Below are 13,294 nucleotides of genomic sequence, written 5' to 3'. Positions count from 1 at the left end.
AACTGTTTAAGAAGATATAAGATAAAACAGTATCTAAAAAGATAACAATAAAACGCATGAAAAAGCATAAACAATACATATAATGATCATCACATATAAGATAAAATAATACATCAAATAACAAAATTATATACGATTGCAAAATGATGTAAATTATAACAAAATGATACACCTCTGTACGTAATTTTGTTCATTGCAAACGGCAGATAATCATTAAATACATTCATTCCTGCTAGGTTTGAGACATATGTCAAATGATTGATAGTTGCCTTTGAGTAATTTTAACAGCATGCGTGCAATCATCATTATTGACTTTAACAGTCGATGTCATATTTGAGATATTTTTTATATTTCGTTTTATGCATATCAAAATTTAGTTTATTGTTTTTTGTAATAGTTACACATTATGCGTGTTGAATTCTCGATTTACGAATTATGGAGATTAAAAGATTTTGTTAATTCATTTTCTGTTTAGTCTTAATTATCAGATACGCCGGCGGAATCGTCCTAAATGCATCACGTGCACATCGTGCTCAAAATTGAAAAAAGTGAAGATTGTGAAAGGCGGTCATTCTCATGATTTTCTAAATACACAATTAAGATCCCTGGATAAACCAAGGCTGAGATCAGATACGAAGAGGTTGTACGAATCCCCTTACGACTGGTCAAACCCGTCGTCAGCAGTGTATAACGTTCAGAAGCCTGTAGTCAAAATCAGAGACAGCATTAGACCGAATAATTATAACGACCATATAGATAGTAGAATGCTTACTTAAAAAAAGACTGATAAAACTCCTGTAACTTAGTTGTCAGTAGTTTGTCTTCATTAGGAAATTAGCATGCGTAAATATGATCTCGCATGTTTTAGTTGAGAGAGAAAACATCATATGCAGTTAGCAAGGGAATGTTGCTACTTAGATATTGAAAGTTGATGGTGAGAAACAGAAGCAATCTCAGTATTGCAGTGCAGATATTATCCACCATGTCCTAACTTTATTGAAGAAATTATAAATTTTGTCTAATTTACTTATTTACAGCCGCAGTAGTATTATTGATTTCTTTTTGAACATGTAGAGAATAACAAAACACAACATATAACAAAAACATGAAAAGGTGGAGTTAACGAACAGCAATATCCCGAGCAGTTGAACGGAGTAATAAGCAATCAGTGTGTTGACAAAGAACGACTAACAATTGGTGTAAAACAGGTCGGCCAGCAGGGAAAAGATGCTGGTTTTATACCATCACTGAGATTTTTCTGCGGTCCAAAAATTGGCACTCAAACATTCTTTTTGGGAAAATATTCCTGGACTAATTTGTTGTGCATATTGTGAATTCGAACCAGATAATGGCGCATGCATTTTATACCATACCTGTCATATTTGATTTCACCATATCCAGTAAAGTGTACCCATACTTTTAAGCATATTTGAGAAGAAACTGTGACCTTCAATTCGACATTTAAATTTATCGACAACGCTTTGTCTATTAAAAATAAGCTTTTCCATTCATATGTAAATCTGATTCCTCCCTGTTATCTCGAGATAATAACAAACATGATATAGTCCTCTACATCTGCTTCGTAATTAGATATTTTGTTGAAAATGAATATTAAAGAGACACTACAGCTCATTCTGCGCAAAGACCATGACATGGCAATTTTCCCAGAGCTTTCTCCAATTCTGTTACATAGTTGAATGTATGAATATGTGCAAACATATCACTTATCTAAAATTAAATATTATAGTTTTGACGCAAAATTAGTACTTTTTGAGGGGCCTCCGTGGCGTAGTCGTTAGAGCATTGCGCTCAAAATCACACGGCTTCTCACCTCTGCTCGGTGTGGGTTCGAATCCCGCTCGCGCCGGTAAGTGAGAAAATTTTCCAGGTTATTTGTGGAAGGTGGGTTGAGACAACCCAGGTACATTGAATGTGGCTTCTCTCTTCCACGAATAAAAACTGACGCCACCATATAATTGGAAAATTGTTGAGTGTGGCGGAAAACATCAATCAATCAATAAACAATACTTTTTTGATGGTTTATACAACAAAAACATTTAGTCTTCTCCGTTCGATCTTCAGACGTATGCGCATAGACGTTAAACAATGCAGCACGTCGTCCAGTGAGATAAAACATAGTTGAGAGACCTAGAATTTTGACAAATTCTGTGAGAAAAGAGGTAAAAATAGAATGAGATAAAACTCATACATGAACTGAAATTTATGTTTAGATCAGTATGACCGTTGGAAAAACAAGAGCTAGTAGAAACGTACGAAGGACTCAATGGCAAATCAAGGTTTTCCGATGGTGGGATGGGAGTAGGGCATGTCCAAATCAAATATTAGCCAAAGTATTCAGCCATTTTGGGTGCCAAAAATCGGGAGTTTTACTCATAATCTCTGGCGAAAAATGTTAGGGAAATACTGGTCTCCCTCTTAATCTGCCATTTGGACTAGCAAAGACACCGTTAGGTAAAAACATAACGATAGGTCGATAGGAAAATGGATGTGTTTCTGTTACAAACATGAGTAAATATTACTTAATTATAAGCAAGGGACACTTTCATACTCGAAAAGCAAGTGTGAGTCCCTAGAGGGTATTTAATCAATTTCGCACACAACTTTCATTCAAAACCATGTGATGTAATTATGAATTTAAGAGGGTGTCCATTATGATATCAGGCAGAGGTCGGCACATGCTATCTCTCAGATTTTCATGAAACTTTGTGCACAGGTTCCTACTGACCCCAATATGAAATTTGCCAAATAAAAAGTTTCTATCATGTTTAGTATGGGTTCGACATGGAAAAACAACTTTGAGATAATATTCGGTGCAAAAAGGTCACGAAATATTGGAAAAAAGTGCTATGTTTGAACAGCTCTAAAATGTCATATAACAAAGAAATAGAGAAAAGCAATATTTTATATGTTAGATATACACTATATGCAATAACTAAGAGGGTTTTTGTGTGTATATTCATCCAATGAATGAATTTATTAATTGTTAAAATTGCACATATTTCACACCAATATAATTTACAAAATAATGATCAAATTATAAGATCTCATAAAACCCAATACAATGTCTCAAAAGAAATAAATTATGTATAACCAGAAACTTGAAGAGGTGTATTTCAAGTTACAAAAATAAATTCAGTGGGAAAAGCAAGGTTTGATGGTGAAAAGTTGAACTGAAATCTCAAAATTTTCAATAAGTGCAAAAAGGTCAACTACTTAAATGAAGATTGTTGAACTACATAAATAGAAATAAATATGAAGTAGATATAACCAATCAATGATTAAATGATTAAAATTCATGAAAAATTACTAGAACATATGAACATTAAGAAATAAATTTCATGTCTTTGTATACATTCTATATAATAAAGGCAAAAAAAATGCCTATGTAATTCATTATATAAAATTTTACAATGTTGATTTTTAGAGGTCATTTCCGACACAGGATTTGAGATAATAGTCAATTAATTAACACACATATATGAAGTTAAAATTATCAGTAAATCAAATTTTAATCAATTGCCTATCATGAAGAATCTTAATTCATTCACTCACATTCCAAACTTGACATTGGCAGATCCCGATGGGGTTGGGGTGGGGGGGGGGGGGGTAGAACACACCCTCTCCTTTTCTCTGGGACATCTAGATAGTTATTTAGCATTAACCAGACATTTTTTGACTCTCTTGTAAAGCATTTCCCTTTGCATTCATGAAATAACATGCCATATTCCATTTTCTGCCTACATCAGATTGGCAGACTTGCTTTAATGCATGTTTACTTTGATGTTGAAATATATATTGACCACTTCCAGATACACAAAATGTTTGTTGAATTTTACCCAGTGACGGAAAATGTTCATAAAGTATCTTCAACTGATGCATAAAAGGTTACATGTAACTAGCAATCAATAATAAACATATTTACTTTATCAATTCATCGGATATGACCTAATGCAGATTTGAGATCATTTTTCTGGACCCCCCCCCCCTTTCAAATCACTGGATCTGTCTATGTTTAACAAATGACAATAAACAAATCATATCTTAATGCCTGGTACTTAGTAGCATGGTTTGCAAAGAAAGAGCTAGTGCATATTTCTGACATTTGTTACAAACAAACTTTTCCCCTAGAAATTATGAAAATTGGCACTGAATTTATATTGATATATGTATATTAACAATTGATACATTTCACAGTATGGAATCTTATTTTGCCACCCCACCACTCTCTTCTAAGTTATGTCTAATGCCATAGCAGTGTTTCTTTTGAATATTGATTCACAAACAGGAATAAAATTTGTCACTTCAAAAATTGAAATATGCTGCAACCATAGAGTTAAAGTAGTGGTCATCATTTGATTATCTTTGTCAGCTGCAAAGTGTTTCTGTGAAATAACTGTCAACATATCTAGATTGAAGTGGAGCTATGAGTTCTGCAATTCCCCTTATAACTTCACAAGTCTTTTGTCTGTAGTAATTCTGTGTTCTCTCCAAAGCCTCTTCCTATCTTGGACTCAGCTGAGATCTAAATAACAACAGTTGTGTAAATTAATGGAAATAAAATGATGAACATATTTAAATAGCACTGTAAGCAATGCATTAAGAAAGTCAAGATCATATGTTTGATATAGTCACAAGGTCAAAGGTCATGATATGAAATAAATTCTGGTCATTAGGCATTTCATGTGAAACAAACTAACCCAATACCTTATCCCTCAAGATATAACAGATCTGGTAATAATGAATGTTTTTCAAAAGTAGGTCAACATGGTCAAAGTCAGAAGTTCAAAAGTAAAGCTCTTTTCATTAGTAATCTATAATATGTGAAATCTATTTCAAAGCCCAATCCAAAGTGGCTGAGAAACTATATACCAATTTAAAGTTTTTGAAAATCTTGCTATTTTAAAGACTAAGGTCAGGTACTAAATTAAAAGTCTGATAATAAAGAATATACACATTTTGTATATCTTTATGTAAAATATCAATATAATAAAATCTGGGTTAAACTTCAAAACCAAGGTCACAATATCAAACAGCATGGTATCAAATGAAAGTTCTTGCCTTAAGATATCTAAATACTAAACATAAAAGGCTAGACTATCTTATATATAGTTCAGGAGAATTGCCTACTGTAGGTTATATTTTGTTAAAAGTAGGACAAACACAAAAGTAAAAAAAAAATTGATATCAAAAGAAATGTCTTATTATAAGGAATAAAGATATGAAATATGAGAGCCTTATTACTAACATGAGCAAGTTCCAGACCCCCCCCCCCCCCGACTTTAGTCATGGGCGCATAGAAAGGAAAAATGAATCAACACAAATTAGGAACATTTGCAGTTTGAAAGGATTTAGTGTGGTCCTGTTAACCTTGAAAAGAATTTGTTTTAATTTCCTGTATATTCCCACATCATACTTTGATCTCCTCCATACCCTAATTCTTTAGCCTCTGAATTGAACAAAATAAAATTTACACTACCTCAAGATCCTTGCATATGAATATGACTAATCATTGACATACCCTTCTTGAGAAGAGGATTGTTAAAGATGTTTCCTTATAGTATCCCTTATAAAACTTTGACCCCCTATTATAGCCTCATCCTACACCCAGGTCATGAATTGAACTAACTCCAATCTACACAACCTGGGATTGCTTGCATATTTTCATTATATTAAATGACCCCATCCTATTTTTGCCTTTTCTTGATTATCTCCCTTCAAAGGGGGCATGACCTTTCATTTAAACGAAAATGAATCTCATTCAATTGGGCCATTGGTTCTGGAGAAGATGAAAATGGGAAAAATTATTACCACTATGATGACAACAGAATCCAGACAAATTTTTATGAGAAAAGCTCTCTTGAGTCTTCAGCTCAGGTGAGCTAAAAAAAAAACAAAAAACTATATATTCATTGATTCAAAAATTAAACCACATTCTGATTTCAAAACATCACCTCTGATATATATATATATATATATATATATATATATATATATATATATATATATATACACGAGCTAGTATTTGAAATTATCTAAACAAGAATTGTCTGAAGAAAGTTTAAAACTTGTCGAGTGGGTTAAAATCTTTGATAACAGTCATGAATTAAAAATGCATGTGTGTGTTGTGTGTGGCATGGTGACATCACATAAAACTGCAATATGAAGGGTCAAGGTCGTAAGGTAAAAATGTTTCTATCATATGACATAAGGAACACACATTTCTGAAATATCCAACCCCCATCTCTAACCATTCTTATGTTATTGTCAAAGTTAAAGTTTTTATATTCTACATGTATGTCTGCCAAGTGAGTTAAAACAAAAGGATTGGGACATCATAACATTGGATGACTTTGGTCAGGATTTGTCTCAAGAAATATACATGTCAAATGTGGAATTCTAATTTTAACTTAAAAGCTCTTATATGTAATAGTTCTAAACTTACATAATTTATGAATTATGACAAGGTCAGATGTACCATGTTCTGAATTTAAAATCTTTTCATTGAAATAAATAAATATACTCACTGATACAGTCTGATAATTGGCTTGCAGTAGGGGTGATTTGACTATAATTATTTTCCAAATCTGTAATGAAATGGGCGTTGTATTCATTATCAAGCTTTGGAATTGGTATATACATGTATGTCACACTAATACACTTTAGTACCTGTGTGCATGCAAATAAATCATCAGATTTTGTGTCATGTTAAACCATCTGAATTTTATAATCCATTCAGCTTAAATTTAGAGAAATTAATGATATACATCAACCTTTAACACCACCACCCCCACCCCCACCCCCATAATGGTTCTTATAGTTGCATAATTACATGAATAAATATATATCATTATTTTTTTAATATTTATTATTCAGTTTTTGTCACATACATACATGTACATATACTACCCTCTCACACTGATTCATTCATCCTTTAATAGTTATTAAATCTAGGAATCCAAAAAACAAACACATGTGAAAAGTAGCTAGTAAAAAAAATCAGTCAAAAATAATCTGATATAATTTTAATATATATTATTTTTTATGCATGCACGCTGATATGTACATAGCTTGAAGGACAATAAACATTTTTATAAACACTTATTGAACTTTTCACCACTTTCATCTTGTTTTTGTGTGCTTCTATTGTTTCTTAATTCAATGATTTGTGGATAAACATTGTGTTGTAGTACAGATTTTAAAAATCCCTACATTACCCCCCACCCCCCCCCCCACCCCCCGATTGATTTAATGGTTTTGTTTTACTGTGGGGATTTATTTTAATCATTATTTTAAAAAGAATCATTTCATCAAATGAATTGTTTGCATTGACACATCATGAGAACTTGCATGAAAATTGTCTAGCAATCAAAGACAGTGTTCAAAGAAAAATAACAGAGAAAATTCGACATCTATACTTACCACTTCCAACGAGAATAAATATTTCCCTTGAAACATTGAAGTTTACTACTCTGTCTGCTTTACACTTTCCTTTGTGGAGTAGATAACTACATTTAGTGGTGGTTGCCTCCAGTAAATCCCCAAAGAATCGCAATGACCTCGGCATACTAGTAAGCATCTGCACCGTGCACGATAGTTTAAACAGTTAAACTTTTACGTCGAATTCGAAGTACCCCGATCTGTACAGCAGGGGGTCAATCTCGGTTGAATATTACACGCAGTTCCAACTTTAAAATATCTTGAATATCCACTTATGTCTTTTGAACAATTATTAAGGGTTGACAAGTCCCTAAAATAAGGACCACTCCAAGAAAAACTTCACGTTTCTATCACTTGTCAGCCATATCTGTTTACCCACGAAACTTTGATAAGGTCCGGGCTGAATATTTATTTTTCATCATCAAATTAAAAAAAAAATAATTCCACGTTTACACTTGATAAAAAAAATCGAAATAAGTGAAAAATGTTCTAAATAAATACTGTTTTCTTCGAAAATTACAATTTAGGCAAGTTTCGGATAATTTTACATTTTTTACGCCAAGGGAGGTAACTCAAATTACTGGCTTTTTGGCTACTTCTGTCAGCAAATGCTCAACAACAGCATTGTTTCCCAGCAATTTTATTGTTTCATCTTAATTATTAAGGAATTTCCTTCAAATATTGTTTATACTTTCTGGACAAATTTTATTGTATTGGGTATTATTTAACTTTACAAAATGATCATTTTCTATAGATTATATAGTGTCCTCCAATTTATGAAATAGGCCAAGTTTTGGCATCTAACAATGTTTTTTGTGAAATTCACTTTACATACGATAAAATTGGCGTATGACCTTAACTTTTATTGGGTATGAATAAAATTTTGGGGAATTGCATGTGCCAGCCGTATTATAGCTACTGTTTGATATCTCCGTGGACAGTATGCATATACTTTTAAATTCCGGATGATTTTTAAACGCAGTTGAAAGCAAATTGATGCGTTCAAATTGTTCAAAATTGTCAGCATCAATATGATATTTATTATTTTATCAATACCTGCCTTCAAAACCCGCTTGATGAAAATGTGGAAAATTGGCTGTGGTGTCTCTTTAACGGTAAACTAACAACTATATAACAAACGGAAGGATTCAGCTCCTCCATCGTCAACTTCCCATATTTATGTAGCAATATTCTACTATCACCTCCATATAGTGTTTAAATATTTCAGCTGATTCGTTACACATGACTTTGTTTTGCCTATGATCAGTTTTTAAATCAAAGCAGACTGCTGAAAAATACCTTGATGTTACAGGGTTGTCAACAGTCTCGTTTAGAGTCAGTATTCCGCAACTTCTATGGTTATAATGATGATTTAGTTTGCCAATGCAAACTACTTATTACTCGGTTTACCTGATCAATGCATGAGGCTCACACCGGGTGTCGCCAGTAAAGAGGGAATACTTACTCCTTCAAGACACCTGATTCCAGCTCTGTTGTAATGAGGGGTCTGTCTTTCTCCAACTTTCTTTTTTGTATTCCTTATAGGGAAAAGGTGAAGATAAGGAACAGTGATCAATCTCATAACTCCGATTAGCAATACAAAATAAAGAGTTGAAGAAACACGGACCCCTGGATATATCAGAGGTAGGAGGTGCCTAGGAGGAGTACACACCCCCTATCGACCGGTCACACTCGCCGTGAGTTTTCAAATTGATCAACGTTCGTTATCTTTACGTTTTCATGAGATATGGTCCGTATTGACGACTCGTGGAATTTCCTTGGTGGCTCCCGGCGAACCAATGCTTTTTCGTAAATGAAAGAAACGATTTTGTCGGAGCAAGGGATTTCTATATTTGAAACGTGCTATCCTTTAACACAGGTGATTGTGTAGTATTGCTACATGACTTTGGGGTAAAGTGTTGATAAAGAAGCTGTGATTGAGTTGTTAGTTTGTCGTTAAGGTATATTAAGTATGTTCAGTAGAATATCCAAACATGAAATAGATATGGAAGATTCTAGGATACCATTTACGGGATATCTCGAACCGATATAACAAATAAGAGAACTATAATGAAAACCTAAATCATCATCGGTGTATTTAAATGTCGAGTTAGAAGTACATTTAAAAAAAATCTGCCTGCTAAAAGACAAATCTGTGACCGCGGGAATCCCAACCGTCTCTTTGAAGACATGATCACCAAACACTGAGTACAGTGAGAACTTTTAGCATATGTTTGTATGAATTTCAGAGTATCGATGTGTAGAGTCACTGTTACTTAATAGTGCTTGATTGACTATTCACAAAATATCAATATTTCCTTGTTCTATTTTCATTTAACAAATGCAAGGTGAAGATAACGAACAGTGATCAATCTCATAACTCCTACAAGCAATACAAAATAGATAGTTGGGCAAACACGGACCCCTGGACACACCAGAGGTGGGATCAGGTGCCTAGGAGAAGTAAGCATCCCCTGTTGACCGGTCACACCCGCCGTGAGCCCCATATCATGATCAGGTCAACGGAGTTATCCGCAGTCAAAATCAGTGTGCCAAGAACGGCTTAACAATCGGTATGAAACACGTCAGACAGCATTTGACCCAATGCGAGGTTGTAGTGACGAACTAGATCGTTATAACGACCATAGAATTTGCGAAATGCTGACTTCAATCGAGACTGTTGAAATCCCTGTACCATCAACTTGTTTGTCAGTAGCTTACCTCGATTTAAACACTGACTATACCCAGAACAAGCTCTTGCATATCGAATCAGTTGAGATATATAAACACCATATGCAGGTGATAATGGAATATTGCTACATAAATGTGGGAAGTCATCCCGTTTGTCATACAGTTGAGTTGTCAGTTTGCCGTTAATGTTTACTTTCAATAAAATATCTACGTATGAAGTAGAAGTGGACGACTCTGTGGTGTCCTTTATTTCGAGCTCAATATATGCAATATATGCCTCAAATGTCAAAGAAACCTGCTCTTAAATTCACTGTGAGGAATGGTGGTGTCAAATGTTGACAAGTTATATATGCAAGGTGAAGATAAAGAACAGTGATCAATCTCATAACTCCCATAAGCAATACAAAATAGACAGCCGGGCAAACACGGGTGTCTGGAAACACCAGAGGTGGGATCAGGTGACCAGGAGGAGCAAGCATCCCCCGCCGACATGCCGTGAGCCCCACACCCCGATCAGGCAAACGGAGTCATCCGCAGCCCTAACCAGTGCGCCAAGAACGGCCCAACAACCGGCACGAAACACGGCAGACAGCACCCGACCAAATGATAGGCTGTACTGACGAACCAGATTTTGATAATGGTGTTGTTTGGGGGAATTATATGATCTAACATTTGCTACAAGTCTTTTTGAATTTTTGGACAATCCACATTTGATCTGCACCTCTTCTTGCAGCAAAGGTTAATATAACGAACAGTGATCAATCTCATAACTCCCACAAACAATGCAAAAAAGATAATTGGGCAAACACTGACGCCTGGACAAACCAGAGGTGGGATATGTTGTGGCAAAATTAAGTTGAAGCTTCTCATTCCCAGCAGTTGATATCTTGGTGGGGAGCAAATATGTGGGTTTGGTAGAAGATTTCCCTGATCAGGCGATGTATCTTTGTAAGGGCTTTGTACAATTTGGAATACAATGTAGTGTTGGAACTCATATCCATTCGTTCCACTGACTGAATGTGTCAAAAACTGAAGCGTGAGTTTGAAGAATTTTGTGGTTTGAAATTGGGCTATCAGATGGATTATCAACTGTGGAATTAAAGCCGAGTTTGTTTGAAATATGGTTGTATTATAATATAAGCCATACAAACAAAGGGAATATTGTTATAAAGAACTGCAAACGATAGTAGTATTTCGCCGCCTACCTTCTGGTAAATTTTTAAACGTTAACACTTTAGAATGAAGTTTAAGTCAACGTAGATATCCATATGGATTTTTATAAAAGATGATTTACCTGACAAAACAAAGTGTGTTAACTCTAACATTTCGGTTTAAATTGCGTGTTTCACAATAGAAGTCAATTTGAAACGGAAAATATATTTAAAACATATCCCTTTTGAAAAACAAATTGCTTTTTTAAATGCATCATAAATCATCATTTATTAAATTTATATCAAAACGTTTCTTGTTTCATGAGGGAAGTATACGTTTGTAAACAAAACACGGTGAAAAAGTTCACTCCTCGAATTCGATCAATCGCAAATGGGGTTCAACTGTGAAAAATGAATATAACCCATTTTTTACACAATAATATCAAGTATTTTAACAAATTAAAATAAGGGCTATTTATAATATTTATATCAATAAGCAGCTTAAAATATATGACGTTTTATAGCCTGATTTCAAGGAACAGCTTTATCTACCCCTTGATAAAAAAAAACAGCAATTAATTGATTACCGCTGGCAATAAAGTTAATACTCCATTACTTATGTATTCTACTTTGCATTAAAAAAAACTCTCAATAGCAAAATTGCAAAGCTTTTTAAAATATACGAGCTGAAAATTGTGGGTGTGGATCCAGAGTTATCGTGCATAGTTCTTTGTCAACTGGAATCAAAATATACTCCTCATGTACTCTGTCTGGTATATTGAATATACAAGGATAGATGGTACACATTTTCGTTTGAACGTGTCTATTACGGCATTTGGATATTCGTCTTATACTTTTTATCCATTTTGACTAGATTGAAAGATGTTCCTTTTCATATATAGCATATTGTCTGACATAATCTTCGACGTAATTCATAATTGAGATTAAGTTCTGTCTCCAGTTAATGTATTGGAGTCGGACAATTTAGTATGATTAAATGATTGCAAGTTCTCATTTTCAATTATATCAACATCGCCAGTAATGAAATATTCAGGTGTAATATTGCGGAAAGATGAAGGAGGTAACAGGACTTGTATAAGATGATATTTCTAGGCACTGTGTCGTTTGTAATCAAAAAGCTTGGATGCAGTAATAAAATTATATTTATAGTAAACAGAAGGTGTAGACTTGAAATTGGAATGTGATGGAATACAAGACTGTTGTATGTTACGGGTACTTAAGAAAAGGTGAAGGTGACAAACAGTTATCAATCTCACAACTTCTTTAAGGAATACAAATAGAGAGTTGGACATAAACGGACCCCTGATATATATCATTCAATCCCCTTTCGGCAATTTGAGTTCAAAGAATTTATGCCGTAAATCGCAAAGATTGTCGTCAGTATTCCTCGGTGGTTTTAACCTGGTTTATATAAAATACCAATATATGTCTCTCTCTATCCTGTGAGAACACTGAAGAACAATCAACTTCGATTGTCGAATGTCAATGTGAATCGTTTTAGAACTGTGGTGTAGTGCGTGAACTAGAGTATGAATTGAATGACATCTGGATTGTTTGAATTTTTTGATAGTATTGTATCATGGTGACATGGACTTCAGAAGTAAAGCATTTAGTAAATGATTTGTCATGATACCACACCGTGGTTTTCCACATTTGTACATACACTTAGATATCTTATTGAATCTTAGTTGAGTCGATATGCAAGAGCCTGTTCTACATATGATCAGTTTATAAATCGAGGCAGGCTACTAGTGAACAAATTGATGTTATGAGGGTTCAAAGTCAGCAGTTCACAACTTCCATGCTCCTTATAACGATGAGAGATAACGATAACGAACAGTGATCAATCTCATGACTCCAATAAGAAATACAAAACAATCTAGATTGCCAATACAACATATCATTGTATCAAATGCTGTCTGACATGATTCAAACCAAATGTTAGACCGTTCGTTACACGCTGATATTCACTG

The sequence above is a fragment of the Ostrea edulis genome, chromosome 3 (assembly GCF_947568905.1).
Source record: "Ostrea edulis chromosome 3, xbOstEdul1.1, whole genome shotgun sequence".
In the NCBI taxonomy this organism is placed as follows: Eukaryota; Metazoa; Mollusca; class Bivalvia; order Ostreida; family Ostreidae; genus Ostrea; species Ostrea edulis.
The sequence above is the reverse complement of the archived record's forward strand: the minus strand, read 5'-3'. Positions refer to the sequence as shown.